An 18,086-nucleotide genomic window follows, 5' to 3' on the forward strand; every position below is an offset into this window, starting at 1 on the left:
TTGCGTGCATTATTGGACCGAAAAATGAATCTTTTCGCTGTAACTCGCCAACATCAATATCCTTGTCAAAGGTCAAATTGACTTGTAAATCTTCGGAATTCACTTTCAACGTTTCTAACTCAATATCATCCACTGTTGGTTCAATGTCGGTGTTCCTGGACAAAATATCACTAGGATTCTTTTCTCCAGGACAATGCACCGGTGTGTACTTATACTGAGCTAAATCTAAACTCCATCTCACAAGTTTCGGAGCTAACTTCGGCGATGTTTGTAAATACTTTAACGCCTTACAGTCGGTATATAGTTCGAATTCTTTATTGAACAAGTAATAATTGAATGCTCTTAAAGAACTTATCACTGCCAATATTTCTAACTCCACTATATGTCTGGTATTTTCCTGTGGACGTAACACGCGACTGTAGTACGCTACTGGTGTCCATTCACCATTAGCCTGTTTCTGCATCAAGACTCCACCAATCGAACTAGTCGATGCGTCACTGTACACTCTCGTGTCCAAATCTTCCCGAAACGGGGCTAATAATGGTGCATTCATTAACGCCGATTTCAATTCGTCAAAAGCCTGCTGATGTGATTCATTCCACTCAAACTTGTGACCCTTTTTCAAAATTGGTTGAAACGTTGACGTGATTTTGGCATAGTCCTTGCAAAATTTTCTAACGTAATTCGTTAGTCCAAGAAAAGATTTTAATTGCTTAACATTATTCGGGGCCTTACACGCTTTAATCGCCTGTATTATCTTCGGGCTAACCTCATATCCTGCGTCACTGACAATGTGTCCGAGAGCCAAAATTTTCCTTTCTATGAACTGACATTTCTCCACTGATAGTTTGAGACCGTAGTGCCTCAACCTTTTAAAAACTGATTGTAGTACGTCTACCATTTTCTCCTGATCATTCGTATATAAAAATACATCATCCATATAATAGGAAACTGACTCCGGATTTACGTTTGCCAGGGTCATCGCCATTATTTTTGTATATATAGCGGGCGCCTGTAAATAACCCATCGGAAGAACTCGATATGAATAGGCTTCTACGCCTGGTATATTGAATGCGGTATACTCTCGTGACTCCTCAGAAATAGGCACTTGATGGTAAGCTGACTTCACGTCCAAAATGCTAAAGTATTTATGTCCTCCCATGCAAGTTAAAATTTGATGGATCGGAGGCAGCGCAATGCTATGCAGCTTCACGCATTTGTTCAAAAATCTACAGTCGAGAACTGCCCGAATACCTCCTGACGGCTTTTGTATGAACAACATAGGAGAGTTACAAGCACTAGCACTTTCTTCTATTATCCCCTGTCTTAACAAAATGTTGATTTGTTCCTTCACTTTATCTCTTAGCGCGATGGGAATGGAATATTGGTGTCTTCTAAACGGTACTTTCGTTTCCAACTCGATGTGGTGCTCAAAATGTTTAACCTGACCTAATTCATCATCCTGCCATGCAAAAACATCCGCAAAATTATAGCATAAGCTCTCAATTCGCTCCTTAATTTCAGGTTTCGTCTCTGTTCCAAATTTCAATCGAGATTTGTCAAAATTCCTACGTGATCTTAAAACACCATCTATATCCTCATTCGATAATCCTTCATTCTTCAATTGGTCTTCATCTACACATTCCTCAGCTTGTCCTAACGTTACATTTGGCCTTAATAAAATCGATCTATTGGATGGATTAATAATTTCAATTTTATTATTCTCAGCCGATAAAAGTGCGCGCGGAATCAATACATTGTATTGGGTTTCTATCTTTCTGTCTGGCTCTAACAAGTATTCCCTGTTATTCCAAGAACTAACCAAATTAACTTCCACAGTAGTCTTAGTCCTAGGTAACAACCGTACCTTATGACCTAGTACCCATCTTGGTCTAATACAATGTTTTATACCAATAGCTGCATTATCGGATACAGTCACAGATTCCTGTTCTTCCCGTTTCCTAAACCTTGGCTTTCCAAATCTCTGCAATGTCAATTTATTCTGACCGTAATTTATTTGGCAATTCTGGCTTTGTAGAAAATCATTCCCGATCAAAATTTGATACGGAAAATCCTTCACTACACGAAATTCCAAATGAAATGTCTGTCCAGCCATTTTGAATCTTACAACAGCGATCTTATTCACTACTAACACATTCTGTGTTATTCCACGAATACGTGTTGGTCTAGGAATTACCTTTGCGCTAGGTGGAACTAACTTTTCATTCACTATAGATATTTGCGAACCTGTATCGATCAATGCTTTATGACTTCTCCCGTCGACTTCTATCGGAACGTACAACATGTTATTCTGGGTTAATGTAGAGGCTACTATTTCTCTAATTTTCGATTTACCTCCTGTAAATGCGCCTCTGTCATTTACAGTATTACTCAGTTTAAATTATTTGCGCTCGTAGCCTGATAATACGTTGTGCCATTAATCTGGTTTGGTACAACTGGTACATATTGTACTTGACCGTTTACTTGACTATGATTCTGGCACCATGATGGACCATTAGAACCGTTAGCACAACAACTATTCCCTCGTTGTTGCCAAAAATTCGTTCTTCTTCCACCTCGGTTACCACGCCAATTATTCCTAAATCCTCTTCTGTTATTGTATTCATTGGGACCTCTATTTCTATTATAACTATTATTATTATCCCGATTCCAATTCCTATTTCCATTGTTTCTATAAAAATTTCGTCCTCCATTACGAAAATTCCTGTTTCCTCTAAAATTACTACTATTATTCTTCTGTTGTTTCGAATCTCTATCGCTTCTATCATCTCTATTATTCCGGTCCTGAAACTTAGTCGCTAATGTTAACTGTAGATTTTCTATCTTTTTCTCTAGCTCACCCAACTGAGTGATACTTGGTGGTTCCGGCTTAATTTTAACGTCTTCCCTATTCCTAATCTCTTTCTTCAATAGCAATTTATCTACTTCAACATCACTATCCTCATCTTCTACTTGTTCTCGCATTTTCTTAAGAAGGTCTTTGACGGTAACTTTTCCATTCTCTCTTTTGACACGTTTCTCTACTTTACACTTATTCTTCTCGACTTTCTGGAGATCTTCCACAAATTTGTCTATTGTCGAATACGAGTTAGTTCCTACTCTTTCCATGAAGTATGGCTGAAGGCCACCTACTATTACTCCTATTTTCTTTTTGTCGTCCATGCTAGCATCTAATCTTTCGCACAATACCAACATGTCGTACACATAATTTATGATGGGTTCATCCTCGAGATGCAACCTTTCTCTTATTCTTTCCTCTATATCTAATGTCACGTTCGTTCGTGTAAATTCCTCTATTATACTTTTCTGTAATTGCTTATAACCAATATCGCTAACATTTCTTCTCTTCAAAAATACCTTCATCCACTGTCTACCATTTCCTTTAAACACGCTAGGTAACAGTTCCTTTCTTTTGTCCTCACTCACGCCTGCCATTTGACACGCGTCGTCAAACTCGTCGAAAAATGCAATTATATCATTATCTACCTTTAAATCAAACTTCGGGAGTTTGTTTACGTCTGAATAGAACATTACACCTGTCGCCATCTTATTTTCTTTTGAACTACTTAAATGCTTATCACCTATTACACTACTTTCGAACGGAAAGATAGATTCAAAATCTTCTGAGTAAGATTTTGCTACAGGACTAGACGGAAAGTTTTCTACGGGTCCTAATTTCAAACTAGGTTTTACACTTTCTTGCTTTTTCTTACTCGAGGTAGCAATATTAAATAAGCTTCCGACTTGTACTCCTCTTGCCGCTTTTTGTGCTCTCGTACGAATACTTTCGTTACTCATTTACTTACTAATTACTTTAATTATTTATTCATGTAAAACGTATACTTCGAGCTACTTTTACTAATTGGTCGGGAGGATCGGATAAATTATCTTCTTATTGCAAAACCTTAAAATCACATTACATAAACTAACACCTTATAACTAAATACCTTAAACTAATTCGAGAAAATACGTTCAAAATCCTTAATATTACACTTCATCGTAGAAAGGGTGGGAAGGGTGGGTTTCATTTACTAATAAAACGTAATATAATATCATTTCAAAAACGGGTGGGCCGGGAGGGAATTAATTATTTAAATCTACTGAGACCGTTACAAAGGCGTAAGCCACCAGCATATCTCCACCATGACACGGGAGGGATGGGAGGGATTTAACTATTTACTGAGATCTTCACAACCCAGCAATCTCCAACCATGTCAACCCAGCCACTCACTGCCTAGTCTGGGGATGCAATTTTGAGTGCAACTGGATGCCTTCCACTCACCATCTAGAATGAGTGGGATAAAACTAATATTCATATGCGAGAGGTTTTCTTAATGGGGATAAATTCAAATAAGAATACGCTAACTTCATTAAATTGATATCACTGTATTTCTCATAATTAAGAGTTTACTGTAAGATTTCGTAATGCAGTTAATAACGGATATTAGGAACGATTTGCCAGACGAGTATAGCAACGGTCGAGTATTGAGCCTTTGAGCCCTGAGTCGGTGTAACACATACCTGGAAAATCTGGTGTTGTTCCAACGATGATCTGGCGTCGAACCTGGCTCCTCTATGATGATACTCCTGATTGCTGAACTGCGAGGACGAGCATTGAGGTATGAACTCCTCTCAATAGCTTCTCTGGTCGTGACGTTCTGCGTTGTTAAAATAATGTTGTTTACGATGAATTTCCCGTCGCTGTCATCTGGCTGTCTGGCGATTTTAAACTTAGTTCTCCAAGAACTCGATCTCCAAATACTGATCTCCAAGTACCGATCAAATTGGTATCCAAAGACTGAATCGAATTGGTCTCCCAAGACTGAATCACTAGGTATCCCAAGACTGATCCTGAACCTCTCTCATCCTCTGGTTTTGTTGAGCTTGGTCCAACCTCCGTCGTCTGCTTGTCGTCTGCTTGTTGGCACGTGCGACCCCTTTTCACATGGAAAAACAAATTCCTTCCATGTGTCAAGACTCAAAAACTGCAACTCTCGACACACTCTGATTTCTCGATTCTAAGCAATTTCCGCATATCCGTGATTTCGTGAAATTTGTGAAATCTTACAGATTCTCTTTGTACAATGCATAGAATCTGGCTAATGTGAGAATAGACGCATTGTCTACATTTCCTTCCTACAATGCCAGACTCTCAACGAAGACATTCTTATTCACATTTATTTACAACAGACTGCTCACACTGGAATTAACAACATTGTGCAGCTTGCATTATATTTCATACAAAACATTTAATTACCTTAACCTTAATATACGATTCTTGTAACGTAAACATTAAACCAAAATTGAAAATATACAAAATAATTAACTCGAAAAACGAGTGTTGCCACAATATATATGTATATGGTCTCTCTCTCTCTCTCTCTCTCTCTCTCTATATATATATATATATATATATATATATATATATATATATATATATATATATATATATATATATATATATATTAGTAGTAGTCAGTATGGAACTGTTGCTACAAGATGTCTCAAACTGTTTTTAAAATATGAGAATCTACATCTGATAAATCCATTCAATGATTACAACTTATTAAAGTTTATTTCACTAACATCACAATGATCTGATGAATTGGGATCTTGAGAATATCCGGTCAAAGAAAAAGAGATGACTGTGAAGACTGCTGAAATGTAGACATTGATTGTAGTTTTCTCACAGTTGAAGCAGATAGTACTGGTATTGTTTGAGCATAAGTTGTTATGGAAAGGAAGTTGGATGATGGTATATAAAATAGGCAGATTCGAGACATTTGGCTGCTTTAAGGTATATTGTAAAATGCTTCGTCCTGGAAGTGGAATGATTGATAATAACCAGGATCTGTGTATATCTTGTAAGACGTTCAGCAAGCTAATTTGAAACGTGATAACTTCCTCATCATTTAATCGTTTTACTGATGGTAGAATACCATTAAAAATTTCATATGTCTATTTTCCGGCTTTTGTTAACTTTTGTACGATTGACATCTCAATATCACTGCATGTGTTTCTCTTCTTTCTCTTACGCGGTGATCCATCCAATGTCATCTGAGATTCTGTCTGATTCACTGCATTTGTTTCACTCGACACCATTGAATGAGAACACAGTTTCATTACTACAAGTGTTCTTCCTCTGAAAGAACAGTTGACTGTTATATTTGTACTTCTTAATACATTTCGCTTGTAAGCCTTACAACTTAAGTAATGACGTCATACTCTAGGTGTTTTGTTCATAAAATCTTCTTTGGACATTGAAAACATGTTTCGGAAGAGGAAACAGCTGACGTAGAGGTCTCAATTTGTGTGCACGTACTCCGAGGATATAAGTTAATACACAAAAATTTACAGACCTGTAGCTGCTCCCAAAGGCCTGAAAAAAATAGTAAAATTGGGGAATTATGCCAATTTAGCATATTTCACTGTCCAATATCTTCACTTGGCCTGGATAAAAAAAAGATCTTAAATTTTGGGAATAGTTAGTCCTTTAGTATATCATAACACACAACAAAGTACGTTTCGTGTTTTTCAGCAGAAGGGATCTGTTTCTGAGATTACCGATTCAAATATTATTTTGCTCTTGTACTTTCTAAGCTGTTTCTGTACTGAATCAAATTACCATGCCGTTGTGACAGATGCGGCACACGGCAAATGCAGCATAGTCTCAAAAGGGCCTAACAATTTTGATAATTGGACTTGATTCCTTTGTGCTTTGAACGCTCAATATAATCCAAAGGAAAGAAAATAGGAACTCGTTTTTTGGGGAAATCGTAAACTTCCACAAATCGAGGATATTAATCAATAGAAAATTGACTAATTCTCCGTACTAAGTAGTGCTGTTGAATTTTTGTGACATTTGCGGTTTTCGGTTTGTGAGAAAACCGATTTTCTGAAAACCGAAAACCGCAAATGCGGTATTCAAAACCGAAACCGCAGATGCGGTTTTCAAAACCGAAACCGCAAATGCGGTTTTCAAAACCGAAACCGCAAATGCGGTTTTCAAAACCGAAACCGCAGATGCAGTTTTCAAAACCGAAACCGCAAATGCGGTTTTCAAAACCGAAACCGCAAATGCGGTTTTCAAAACCGAAACCGCAGATGCGGTTTTCAAAACCGAAACCGCAGATGCGGTTTTCAAAACCGAAACCGCAAAAGCGGTTTTTAAAACCGAAACCGCAAATGCGGTTTTCAAAACCAAAACCGCAAAAGCGGTTTTCGAAACCGAAACCGCAAAAGCGGTTTTCAAAACCGAAACCGCAGATGCGGTTTTCAAAACCGAAACCGCAAAAGCGGTTTTCAAAACCGAAACCGCAAAAGCGGTTTTCAAAACCGAAACCGCAAATGCGGTTTTCCAAACTGAAACCGAAAAAGCTCTTTTCGAAAGCGAAAGCCGCCCGAAACCGTGTTTGCGGTTTTATAAGGGATTGTCCTTTTCAAAGTAGAAACAATGTTTGCTGTTTTTAATTACACCTTTTAACAATTGTGAAAGCATCTATCGATCGAGACAAATGTATTGATTTATATGTGTGTTTTAACTTCTTTTATTTGCTCCAAGACTATTATGGTAATATGTGCAGCACAGTGCGAAAGGGATAATTCGATGGCTGTACAAGTCACAGCTAAATTAGGATGACAAATACTGACGTTCGATCCTTAGCTTTTTTTTTTTAGTTATTTCTTTGACGACTATTCAATGTACTTTTCGGCTGCAGGGAAGCAAACTGGACCCCATCTGATTTTCATATATGTTGTAAATTAGACCACCAGGAACACGGATCTGAAGGAATTTTGACATTTCGAATGTCGGAACTCGAGATATTCGAACATAAATTAACCATGGAAGCAAACTGGACCCCACCTGATTTTTATATATTTTGTAAAGTAGACCACAAGGAACACGTATCTGAAGGAATTTTGACATTCCGAATTTCGGAACTCGAGATATTCGAACATCAGTGAAAACGGAAGCAAACTAGACCCCAACTGATTTTTATATATTTTGTAAACTAAACCACGAGAAACACGAATCTGAAGGAATTTTGACATTCCGAATTTCGGAACTCGAGATATTCGAACATAAAGTAACCAGGAAGCAAAAAGGACACTATTTGATTTTTATATATTTTGTAAACTGAACCAAAATTAGCAATTATCTGAACGAATTTTGACATTCCGATTTCCCGATCTCGAGATACTAGAACTTATACAGTAGTTTTATGTAATATGTATAAAAGTAACGAAGAAAGTTCTGTCGCTTTTTGACCTATCACTTAGAGCATAGATATGTCACCAAAGACGTACCTGGAAGATCAAAAATAGTACCCATCAGTATCAATGACCTTCTGCCAACGTTCGGGATGGGCATGGATTCCTTCGCGGTAGAACTTGGTTTGCCGTGAAGCGAAGAAGGTATCAAGTGCATTTAGCACCTCTACTACGGAGTTGAACTGGAGTCCTCTAAAGTGAGTGTCCAAGGAAAGGAACAGGTGATAACCGGACGGTATAATGTCCGGACAGTATGGCGGATGCAATAGTGTTTCCCATTCAAGGTGTAGGATGGTGTTCCGGCTCATTCTAGCTATGTGGGGCATAGCGTTGTCCCGTAATGGGGGAACCCCTTAGCGATTGAGAAGTGTTGGCTCCAGGGTATTGAGTTTTTCTTGAACACGGCTCAACTGCTGACAGTAGACAGTTGCATTGATGTTCTTCTCTGACCGCCCGGTAGCAGTTCCCGATGCACGATGTCGTGAGCAGTCCACCAAACACACAGGAGGACTTTCTGGCCCGGAAACAAATCATCTGGGACACATAGACCCAACTTGTAGTGCTTCCCAAATTGATGGAGGTGCTGGCGAATGGTTTCTCGACTACATTGAATGTTAGCACCAGTTCCTCACATGTCTGTTCGGCTCAATTGCTACCTGAAGATCCTCATTTTGTACATGTGTTGGTCTTCCGGCACGTATGGTGCGTCTTTCGTGAGTGTTTCGTTACCGTTCTTAAACTTGCTAAACCACTCTTGCACTGTCTGCGTAATCACGACACCCTCACCAAAGGCCTGAGGTATCTTCCGCCCCGCTACAGTGGCGTTTGATCCAAGTTGGAACTCGTACAGCATACACGCCCCTATGACGCTCTGTGGAGGTTCCATATTCACTCCGTCCTTACATACGTTTACGTTGTAACTGAACTTCCACAACCAGGTAGAATGTCGGATATACCCACACCAACAACTGATCTTCGCCTTATCTCCATTCGCATTAAACTCACGGTATGAGGGTCAATTTTACACAGAATTCCACAAAAAGCGACAGAACTTTCTTGGTTACCTTTATATATCTCTCAGGACATAATATGTTTCGTATAGAGAATATTGTGTTTTTTTCATATAGCGTCTATATTAAACTTTAAGTTTTAATATCTCGAGTTCCGGAGGTCGGAATGTCAAAACGCCTTCAGATTCGTGTTCCTCGTGATCTAGTTTACAAAATATATAAAAATCAGGGGAGGTCCAATTTGCTTCCCTGCATCCTACTTTTCAAACGAAACAGTTTTCCAGATTGTACATTTTGCTTCAAACTGAGTTCTGCCCTGGCTAAGAAACGTAAATTCGCTTCTATAAGAGTCTTTAAAGTTACACTTGAAATTGTCGTTCGGCATTCTTGTAGCTTGTGAAGGTATGAATAATTCAAGTATGTTTGTTACAACATCTACAAACGAATATTCATTCGTATAGAACCTCCAATACATTACATAGAAAACACATGAAATATACAAAGAAAACCATTGTGCATTAGAGCAGATCTCTTATTAGCAAATGATTCTGCACACGCGCACTGCTCAGATAGCCCAGAGCTTGAGCCTGAGCGCGAGTCCAAATTTAACTCAATCGCGATTGAGATTGTCAAAGGTGTAGCGGTTTACGGGGAATATATCATACCAACACTTTATAAACTAAGTTTTCTTAGATTTTTCTCCAATCCCAAAAAGCGGGTGGTTTTTCGTGATTAAGATATGTTTAAGCGGGGGACGAATATATAACCTGAAAATCGGGTGGTACCCGCTAAAATAGGGTAATAAGCCAACACTAAGCTCAATAGAAATAAGGTATATCCCTATTTAAGATCACTACACATGCAACTCATGAAATTCAATTTGAAATATCATCCACTTAGACTGACATCTTTTATATTATTATTACTCTCTCCCCATATTTTTAAACATAGTACTGCCACTCTTTCTTTTGTTAACAAAAAGGCACCACCTCCCTTTCTTAATATAAAGAAAGAGAAAAGAAAGAAAGAAAATCTCTATCGCAATACACAATTTTATTGTTGATTTGTTGCCACTCTGATAAATGTGAATGTTATGGTTTTGCATGTGTCGACTGGCTTCTTATCGCAAGTCCCAGACACCTGCAATAGTTTATACTAGACGGAAACACCGATCATATTTTATTCTGTATCTTTTTACTTCCCAATAACGATAGCCGTGCCTCTTTGAAAAATTGCAGCTTATTTTTTTTTTATTCTGCCAATTGTAAAAGTATAGAATTTCCCTACACTTTAGGACATTTTAAGAAAAAATACCTTCTTTTCCTTCTGCAAATTTTGATCATTTTCCCCTAAGCCGCCGAGGGAAATTTCCCTCCATCTGGCAACTGAGAGCCGGTGTGGGGAAAGATTCTTTGCTGTTTTCTCGTCGTTACTTGATATTAGTGCTGTAGAATTTTTGTGACATTTGCGGTTTTCAAAACCGAAACCGCAAAAGCGGTTTTCAAAACCGAAACCGCAAAAGCGGTTTTCAAAACCGAAACCGCAAATGCGGTTTTCAAAACCGAAACCGCAAAAGCGGTTTTCGAAACCGAAACCGCAGAAGCGGTTTTCGAAACCGAAACCGCAAAATCGGTTTTCAAAACCGACATTTTGGTTTTATGAAATTTCACTTTTTTCAAAAACCGGTTTTCGGTTTTTTCAAAAACCGATTTCGACAGCACTAGTACAAAGTTCAGTAATTACAGCAATACAGGCATCCGCAGAAAATAAAATAGTAAAGTCCAAATTAACCTGGATCTCACAACTTCTAAAACATGAAATTAAATACAGAAAAATGAATTAGGCGGAGTGTAAAGTTATCAGAAGACAAGTGATATCGTTCTTAAACGAATTCTACAATATCAGTAGTATTTATGGAGTAAAAGTTTGTCCGAACAAATTTTATTGAGATCATGGGAGCCGCGTTGTTCAGTGGTAGAGCGTTCGCCTCTGGTGGTTGGGTCCTGGGTCCAACCCCAGCTCATGCCAAGGCAACTTTGTGGTGGACAAACACCGTATGTGTGGGTTTTCTCGAGGGTCCTTCCATTTCCTCCCATTTTCTTCATTTCACCATTTCATTCATTTCTCATCACCACCGTCTCCTTTAGTCAAGCCGACATAAGCGTGGGATGTAAATCTTAAAGATTTTATCATCAACTCTTAGAGATCTTAGAAATCTTAGAGATCATCAAAATGTTATGTGTGAGTGTAAAACTCTATGTGTTGTTTTCAAGCAATGGAGAAAAAATCTGAAAATCTGAAAATTATGCCGTAGTACAAAAACATATCGTGTATTGAGCTTAAACTGATAATAAAATATATAATCATTTAATTCTTTAATTACAACTCTAGCAAGATGAGAGTACTTAGTATGGGTAATGACATATAGCCTAAAATTATCATAAACTCTTAAAATTTTAAAATCTGTTTAAGCAAACCATTTTCTAAATATAATACAAGCACAATATCTGAAATGGCATTCTTTGCACACAGAAAGTGTTATGTGCGAAGTATATGAAGCCTGTTTCTGATCATTAGAATCTGTCTTTCAATTTCAGTGTAATGTTATGAATCTATAATGTAACCTCTTTCCATCACACGCTCTGACTCCCATGCTCATGATACATGAATTTGGACTTAAATTGTATCGAAAGTGTAAATTGTATCATCTCAGCGACCGTGAAACCTATGGATTATATACTAATATCGATTGTCTTCAATTATTTCTACACGTCATCTATACTGATCGGGGATCAATCTATACTTAAATGGAATCAAGATCTCTGTGATCGCAAAAACTATTGATTGGGCACTAATATTGGTCGTTTTGGATTATTTTTCCATGTCACCGCTCGCCACCTGTTGATAGGAGGTAAATGTGAACTTAAACAGCATTCCCGGAATCCAAAACTGGCACATTAATATCGGTTGTTGTAGATTACTTTTACATGTCAATTACTTCCCAACACCCAGTCCTCAGTCTCCGAATTCTCCATGTTGATAAAGTGATAGAATCCTAAGTTAAGCCATGCTCACCCCTCATAGAATCAAAACGCATCAAATTTAGTAAGGCTGTTTAGTAGAAGTTGGTCGCCAAACATTTTTTGCATATCATTTTTATTTAAATTAAGAATGCTCCCTTGAGATCTTTAAAAGTGACTTAAAAAAAAAAAGCTGAGGCATGAGGCCCCTTATTCTGAATGAAGAGCTTATATACTGAGTTTCGTCATCTTAACTGGACAGGCTTGTGATCTATACTCCATTTGTTGCATAAATTATGACCTCTGCAACGAATAGTTCAAAAGAAAGTTTGAATTTTTTATCTGTGAGTTTCATGTCTACTAATACCGCTAATAGAGGATTGTCTCAAACTTAAACATTTTGTGTAGATTAGTGGTTCTCAACCTAACTCCAATCACTGCCACATTTTATCACATCCTCTTGCCAACGACCTCATTATAATTTCTGGTTTGTAATAAGCTTGAGTAGTTTTTTTTAATATACCCTTTGCGGAGATCTCACGATATCGCTCTATTTCTATAATAATAGAATCTATTTGCTGTATATAATGCATGCAGTGACTTCTCTAAAAGTGAATGGATTAAAACCGACAAGTCCTTACAACTGGTTTTCTGTAATGAACACTTGGACAAGTTCTGACTGAAGAGGAGAGAACAACATCCTGGTCTACTATTTGCTGGTTTAAAAATAATAATTCCATTTGTTACATCGTACGTGTGCGAAAGAGGTTTTTCTTCTATGGTAAACATTAAAACAAAGAAATTGCTTATCAGTTGAAAATGACTTGATAGTTTGTATCACTAAGATTGAATCGGCCATTGCTTACTAGTGAAGTGATACCATGCTCAGGTAACTCATTAGCTTTCAATTTTTAATTGCATTTTTATATGTAGGTTTTATTGCATTTGTATTTTTCTGCTATTTCAACATACAGTTCTCATTAGTTTCATATCTTACCTCTTTCATTTAAATTGATTTTCATACAACTCTGCAATTGTTGAAATTTTTTAGTAGGCCTATTTTTTGCTGTTCTTAATGGTATGAATAAAAATAAAAATATGCCTATCAGAACAAAATTCAAAATAATATTTAAAAATATTTTCCGGTATTAGATTTTAATTATATTTATCTCTTCCGCTTATCTTCTCGACCCCCAGGTTGACAAACCCTATTCTAGATATTGTTATAAACAAACACCACTTATGTGTTGCATACAAAAGTGGGAACATACAAAGCACCTAGTAAAGAAATGGATGAATTTTTGAATGGCGGTTGGAAAATCATAGTAATGGGATTTACATTCAAATTCTTAAAGCCAAAAGTTTACGGTTTATTTTAATGTTAATATGTGTAAGTGAGTTCTGTAAACGACATAAAGTGCTACAGAAAATTATTTTAATTACTATGCACTCCACAATAATAATCGAATGGTTGTGGTCGAAACAAGCATTTGGTGCCTGCATTACTATTAACATTATAACGTGATATAGAAGAAAGCCATTTGAATTAGTTCATTATAGTTGGAATTATTGGTGAGTTATTTATTATTTTTGAAATTCCTAGCATAAGAAGTTATAATATATAGTAGTTAAACTGGCGAAATGAAAATGTATTTAAAAGATATTTAAGTTTTATACTATTATAAAATTTTATTTTATATGTTAAGATACTATCGAATAGTTTCGAATGTTATAAAGGCTTCGAATGTTGTCTGAAATATATGTGTAATTACTATTTACCTTCTTACATATATTTTTCGGAAACTAACGGTAGGTTACATACGACTGTCAACTAGAATACTTATTGAAATTTTTTTACAGAGCTCCTTCTTGGCTAAGAGGTTAGCAAACACGCCTTTGGCGTGGGAGACCCGGATATGATTCCCGACGGGAGCTCATGTGGTTTGGATTCCACGTTAATCACTAGGTCCCGTCTCATATAGCCTCGCCTGCTGAAAAGGACACTAAAGTCAAGTCAAGTCAAGTCTCGTCTTCCCACAAGGCGATGATACTACTCGTGTGCTCTTGGTACATGAGACGGGACCCGTGTTTCATCTCCCGGTCCCTCCTTCATCAAAATAACATGATAAAATCCCAGTACGAGATAGTTCATAACTATATTAAGAAATTCATTTTAAATGATAGAGACATTTTTCCGTGATTTGATTGCGTGCAAGATGACCTTATCTTCTATATAATAGATATATTTTATATATCACGATGAGTTGAAGAAACTACCATGCTTGGTGGTAAACTCAGTTCCGTAGTTTCCGTGAAGACAAATAAATAAACTAAATAAACCATTGTGACACTAGAAAGAATTTCGTTCGTTGTCAATAATAAGACATTAGTTTGATGGAAGAAATTGTTATGTGATGTATACCTAACAGAATATACTATAAACTAGTTGATTGTTGTTTAAAGAAAGAAACATATAATGAAAAGATCAAATCGGACAAATTTCGTAAAATACAACAGGAAACACGTACATGGCGAGTGCCGAACAAAATAATAAACCAGATCAAATGTATCCTCGTCGCCAAAAGTGCCTTTACATCGCCGTGACGGGTATGTGACACCGCAGTACTCTAAGGAAGGGATGGTTGCATAAGAAATTTTGATTATTTTTGAAGAGTTTTTATTTTGACTAGGGAAATAACGTAGGTATAGGGAGTAAGGGCATAGATTTAAAGCATCAGTGCACTGTCATCTCTGAAAAGATTTGTATTCTCAGTTTTTCAAATTATTGTCTTATATGTTAAGTTAAAAACTGCTAACAACTGCTACTAGCGCTTTTCACTCTTCAGGAATTTACTATGACATGTTCGGGCTTGAATTATTTCATTCGCCTCACTGTAATTATTTGCGAATGGAAACTGATTACGCTGAACATGAATATGTTTCGTTGTCGTAAAGCAAGGGCCGTAATAAATGTAGATCAGGTTCTTATTATTATATAAAACACATAAGTATTTATTCCGTGTATAGAATAATATAATACAGTAACTAAGCAACATCATAATCACTAACGCCCGCAGGATTTTTTCTAACGGGGGGGGGGAGACCGATATAGAGTTTTTCGTTTTATTCCCTATATATATTACGTTAACAGTCATAACACTGATAACGTATATCGTCTTTCGCCGCTGTAGGCTATTAGTCAGAACACTGATCCCCAGATATGTCTAAAGAAAAAATTAATTGATATGAACAGTGATGTGATTAATTTTACTGCGCCCTGGATCGATCTACCTTCGATTTACTCATACTCCCCCAGGCCCCCTGCCCCAGGTATTTCAGCTGCTGCGTTATATATACGGTTCCATGTCAAAAGGGCCTGACAAAAGGGAAAAGACCGAAAGGCCAGAGTCAATATGGCCCGCAACAAAAGGACCCGAGTCAAAACGGCCCTGCTTCAAACGGACCCGGGTTGAAAGAGGCCCCGCTACAAAGAGCAAAATGGCCCATGTGAAAAGGACCCAGGTCGAAACGTCTCCGCAACAAAAGGGCCCAAGTCAAAAGGGGCCGAGTCAAAATGGACCATGTTACAAAAGAGCCAGACCACAATGACCCGCAACAATAGTACTCGAGTCAAAAGGTTTCCGCAACAAAAGGGCAGGAGTCAAAATTGCCCGAATCAAAACGACCCTCATCAAAAGGGTCCATGACAAAAGGGCCCGAGTAAAAAGAGACTTGCTTCAAACGAGCCCGGCTGAAAAAGAGCCCTGCTACAAAAGAACCCGAGTCAAACGGCCCGGGCTAAAAGGCCTCGCAACAAAAGGGCCCGGGTCAAAAGGGGCCGAATCAAAACGGCCCTCATAAAAAGAGCCCGGGTCAAAAGACACCCACGACAAAATAACACGAGTCAAAAGGCCCCGGGTCAAAAAGGGGCATCGCTGCAAAATGGCCCGAGTCAAACGGCTCGGCGTCAAAAGGGCCCTGTTCAAAAGGTCTCCGCAAAAATGGGCACGAGTCAAAACGGCTTTCATTAATAGGACCCGAGTCAAAATGGTCCCACGACAAAAGGGCTTGAGTCCCAAGCGACCTGCGTCAAACGGGCCCGGTTCAAAAGGTCTCCGCAACAAAAGGGCCCGAGTCAAAAAGGGCCGAAACGAAACGCCCCTCATGAAAATGGCCAGGATCAAAAGAGTCCCGCTACAAAAGAGCCCGAGTCAAAACTTTCCCACGTCAAATGGGCCCGGGTCAAAAGGTCTCCACAAGAAAAGAGCAGAAGTCAAAAGTGGCCCCTCTACAAAGGCCACGAGTCAAAAGGGACCCGCGAAAAAAGGGCTTGGGTCAAACTTCTCCGCAAGAAAAGGGTAGGAGTCAAAAGGGCAAGAATCAAAAGCTCCGCGTCAAAAGGGTCCCACGACAAAAGAGCCCGAGTCAAAAGAGACCTCCCTGAAATGAACCCGTGTCAAAAGGTGCCGCGCTACAAGAGGGCCCGAGTCAAAATGGCCCTAGTCAAAATTCCCGGGTCAAAACCTCTCCGCAATAAAAGGGTTTGAGTCAAAAAGACCCGAATCAAAACGCCCTTCATTTAAAGAGCCCGTGACAAAAGGGTCCCACAACAAAATGACCCGAGTCAGAATGCCCCGCGTCAAACGGACCCGAATCAAAACACCCCTCATCAATAGGGCCCGAGTCAAAGGTTCCCAGTACAAAGGGGCTCGAGTCGCAAGGGCTCTGCGTCGAACGGGCCCGAGTGAAAAAAGCCCCGCTACAAAAGGACCCGAGACAAATGGCCGCCTATCAAAAGGGCCTGGGTCAAAAGGTCTACGCAACAAAAGGACCCGAGTCAAAAGGGGCCGAATCAAAACGCTCCTCATGAAAGGGCCTGGGTCAAAAGAGTACCACGACAAAAGGATCTCAGTCAAAAGGGCCCTGCGTCAAACGGATCCGAGTAAAAAGGGGGCCCGCTACAAATGCCCGAGTCAAAACAGCCCCGGGAGCTGAGTTATAACAAAAGGAGCCGAGTTATAAGGACGCTGCGTCTAAAGGGTCCGGATCCAAAGGGTTCTGCGACAAAAGGGCCAGAGTCAACAAGAAACTTCATCAAACGGGCCCTGATCAAAAGGAGCACCATTACAATAGGGCACGGGTCAAAACGGCCAGGTGTCAACTGGGTGCGAGTCAAAAGGGCCCTGCGTCAAAAAGGCACAAGTCAGAAAGACCCCGCGTCCAAAGGGCCCGGTAAATACGGTTCCACGTGTAAAAAGCTTGAGATCAAAGCAAGAGTGGAGATCAATCATGCAAAAGAGGATTGTGTCCCCTTAGTAAGTTGAAGTGTTTATGCAAATGAAGGAAATATATCTGTGGTTATTAATAACAAATAGGAAATTTGAATGATAATATTAATTTTGTTTGCTTGTTGATTGTTTTGGAACAATCGCTATCGCTTCAGTCGTTCTCCATGAAAGTTTGCTTGCACTCCCGTCATAGGCGGACTGGGTGTATTAGGGCCTAGGCCGCGGTTACTATGGAGGGATCTCAGACTATAACACCAATTTCTAAAATAACGTACAATCAGTGGCGCAACGAGCTATGAACTCGGGAGCCCATGCCCTCTCCGAAGCAAACCTGATCTATCTTATACAGCAGCGTTGCAGACAAATTTTGGTGAAATTTCAAAATAGATCAAAGCATAAATGAATATTGAATTAAGTCAAAGCACTGTACGAAAGGAGAAATACCCAGTGAAAACCCCTACATTAATTTCTTAGAG

Source organism: Thermobia domestica, chromosome 7 (genome assembly GCF_964235325.1).
Source record: "Thermobia domestica chromosome 7, izTheDome1.hap1.1, whole genome shotgun sequence".
Taxonomy (NCBI): Eukaryota; Metazoa; Arthropoda; class Insecta; order Zygentoma; family Lepismatidae; genus Thermobia; species Thermobia domestica.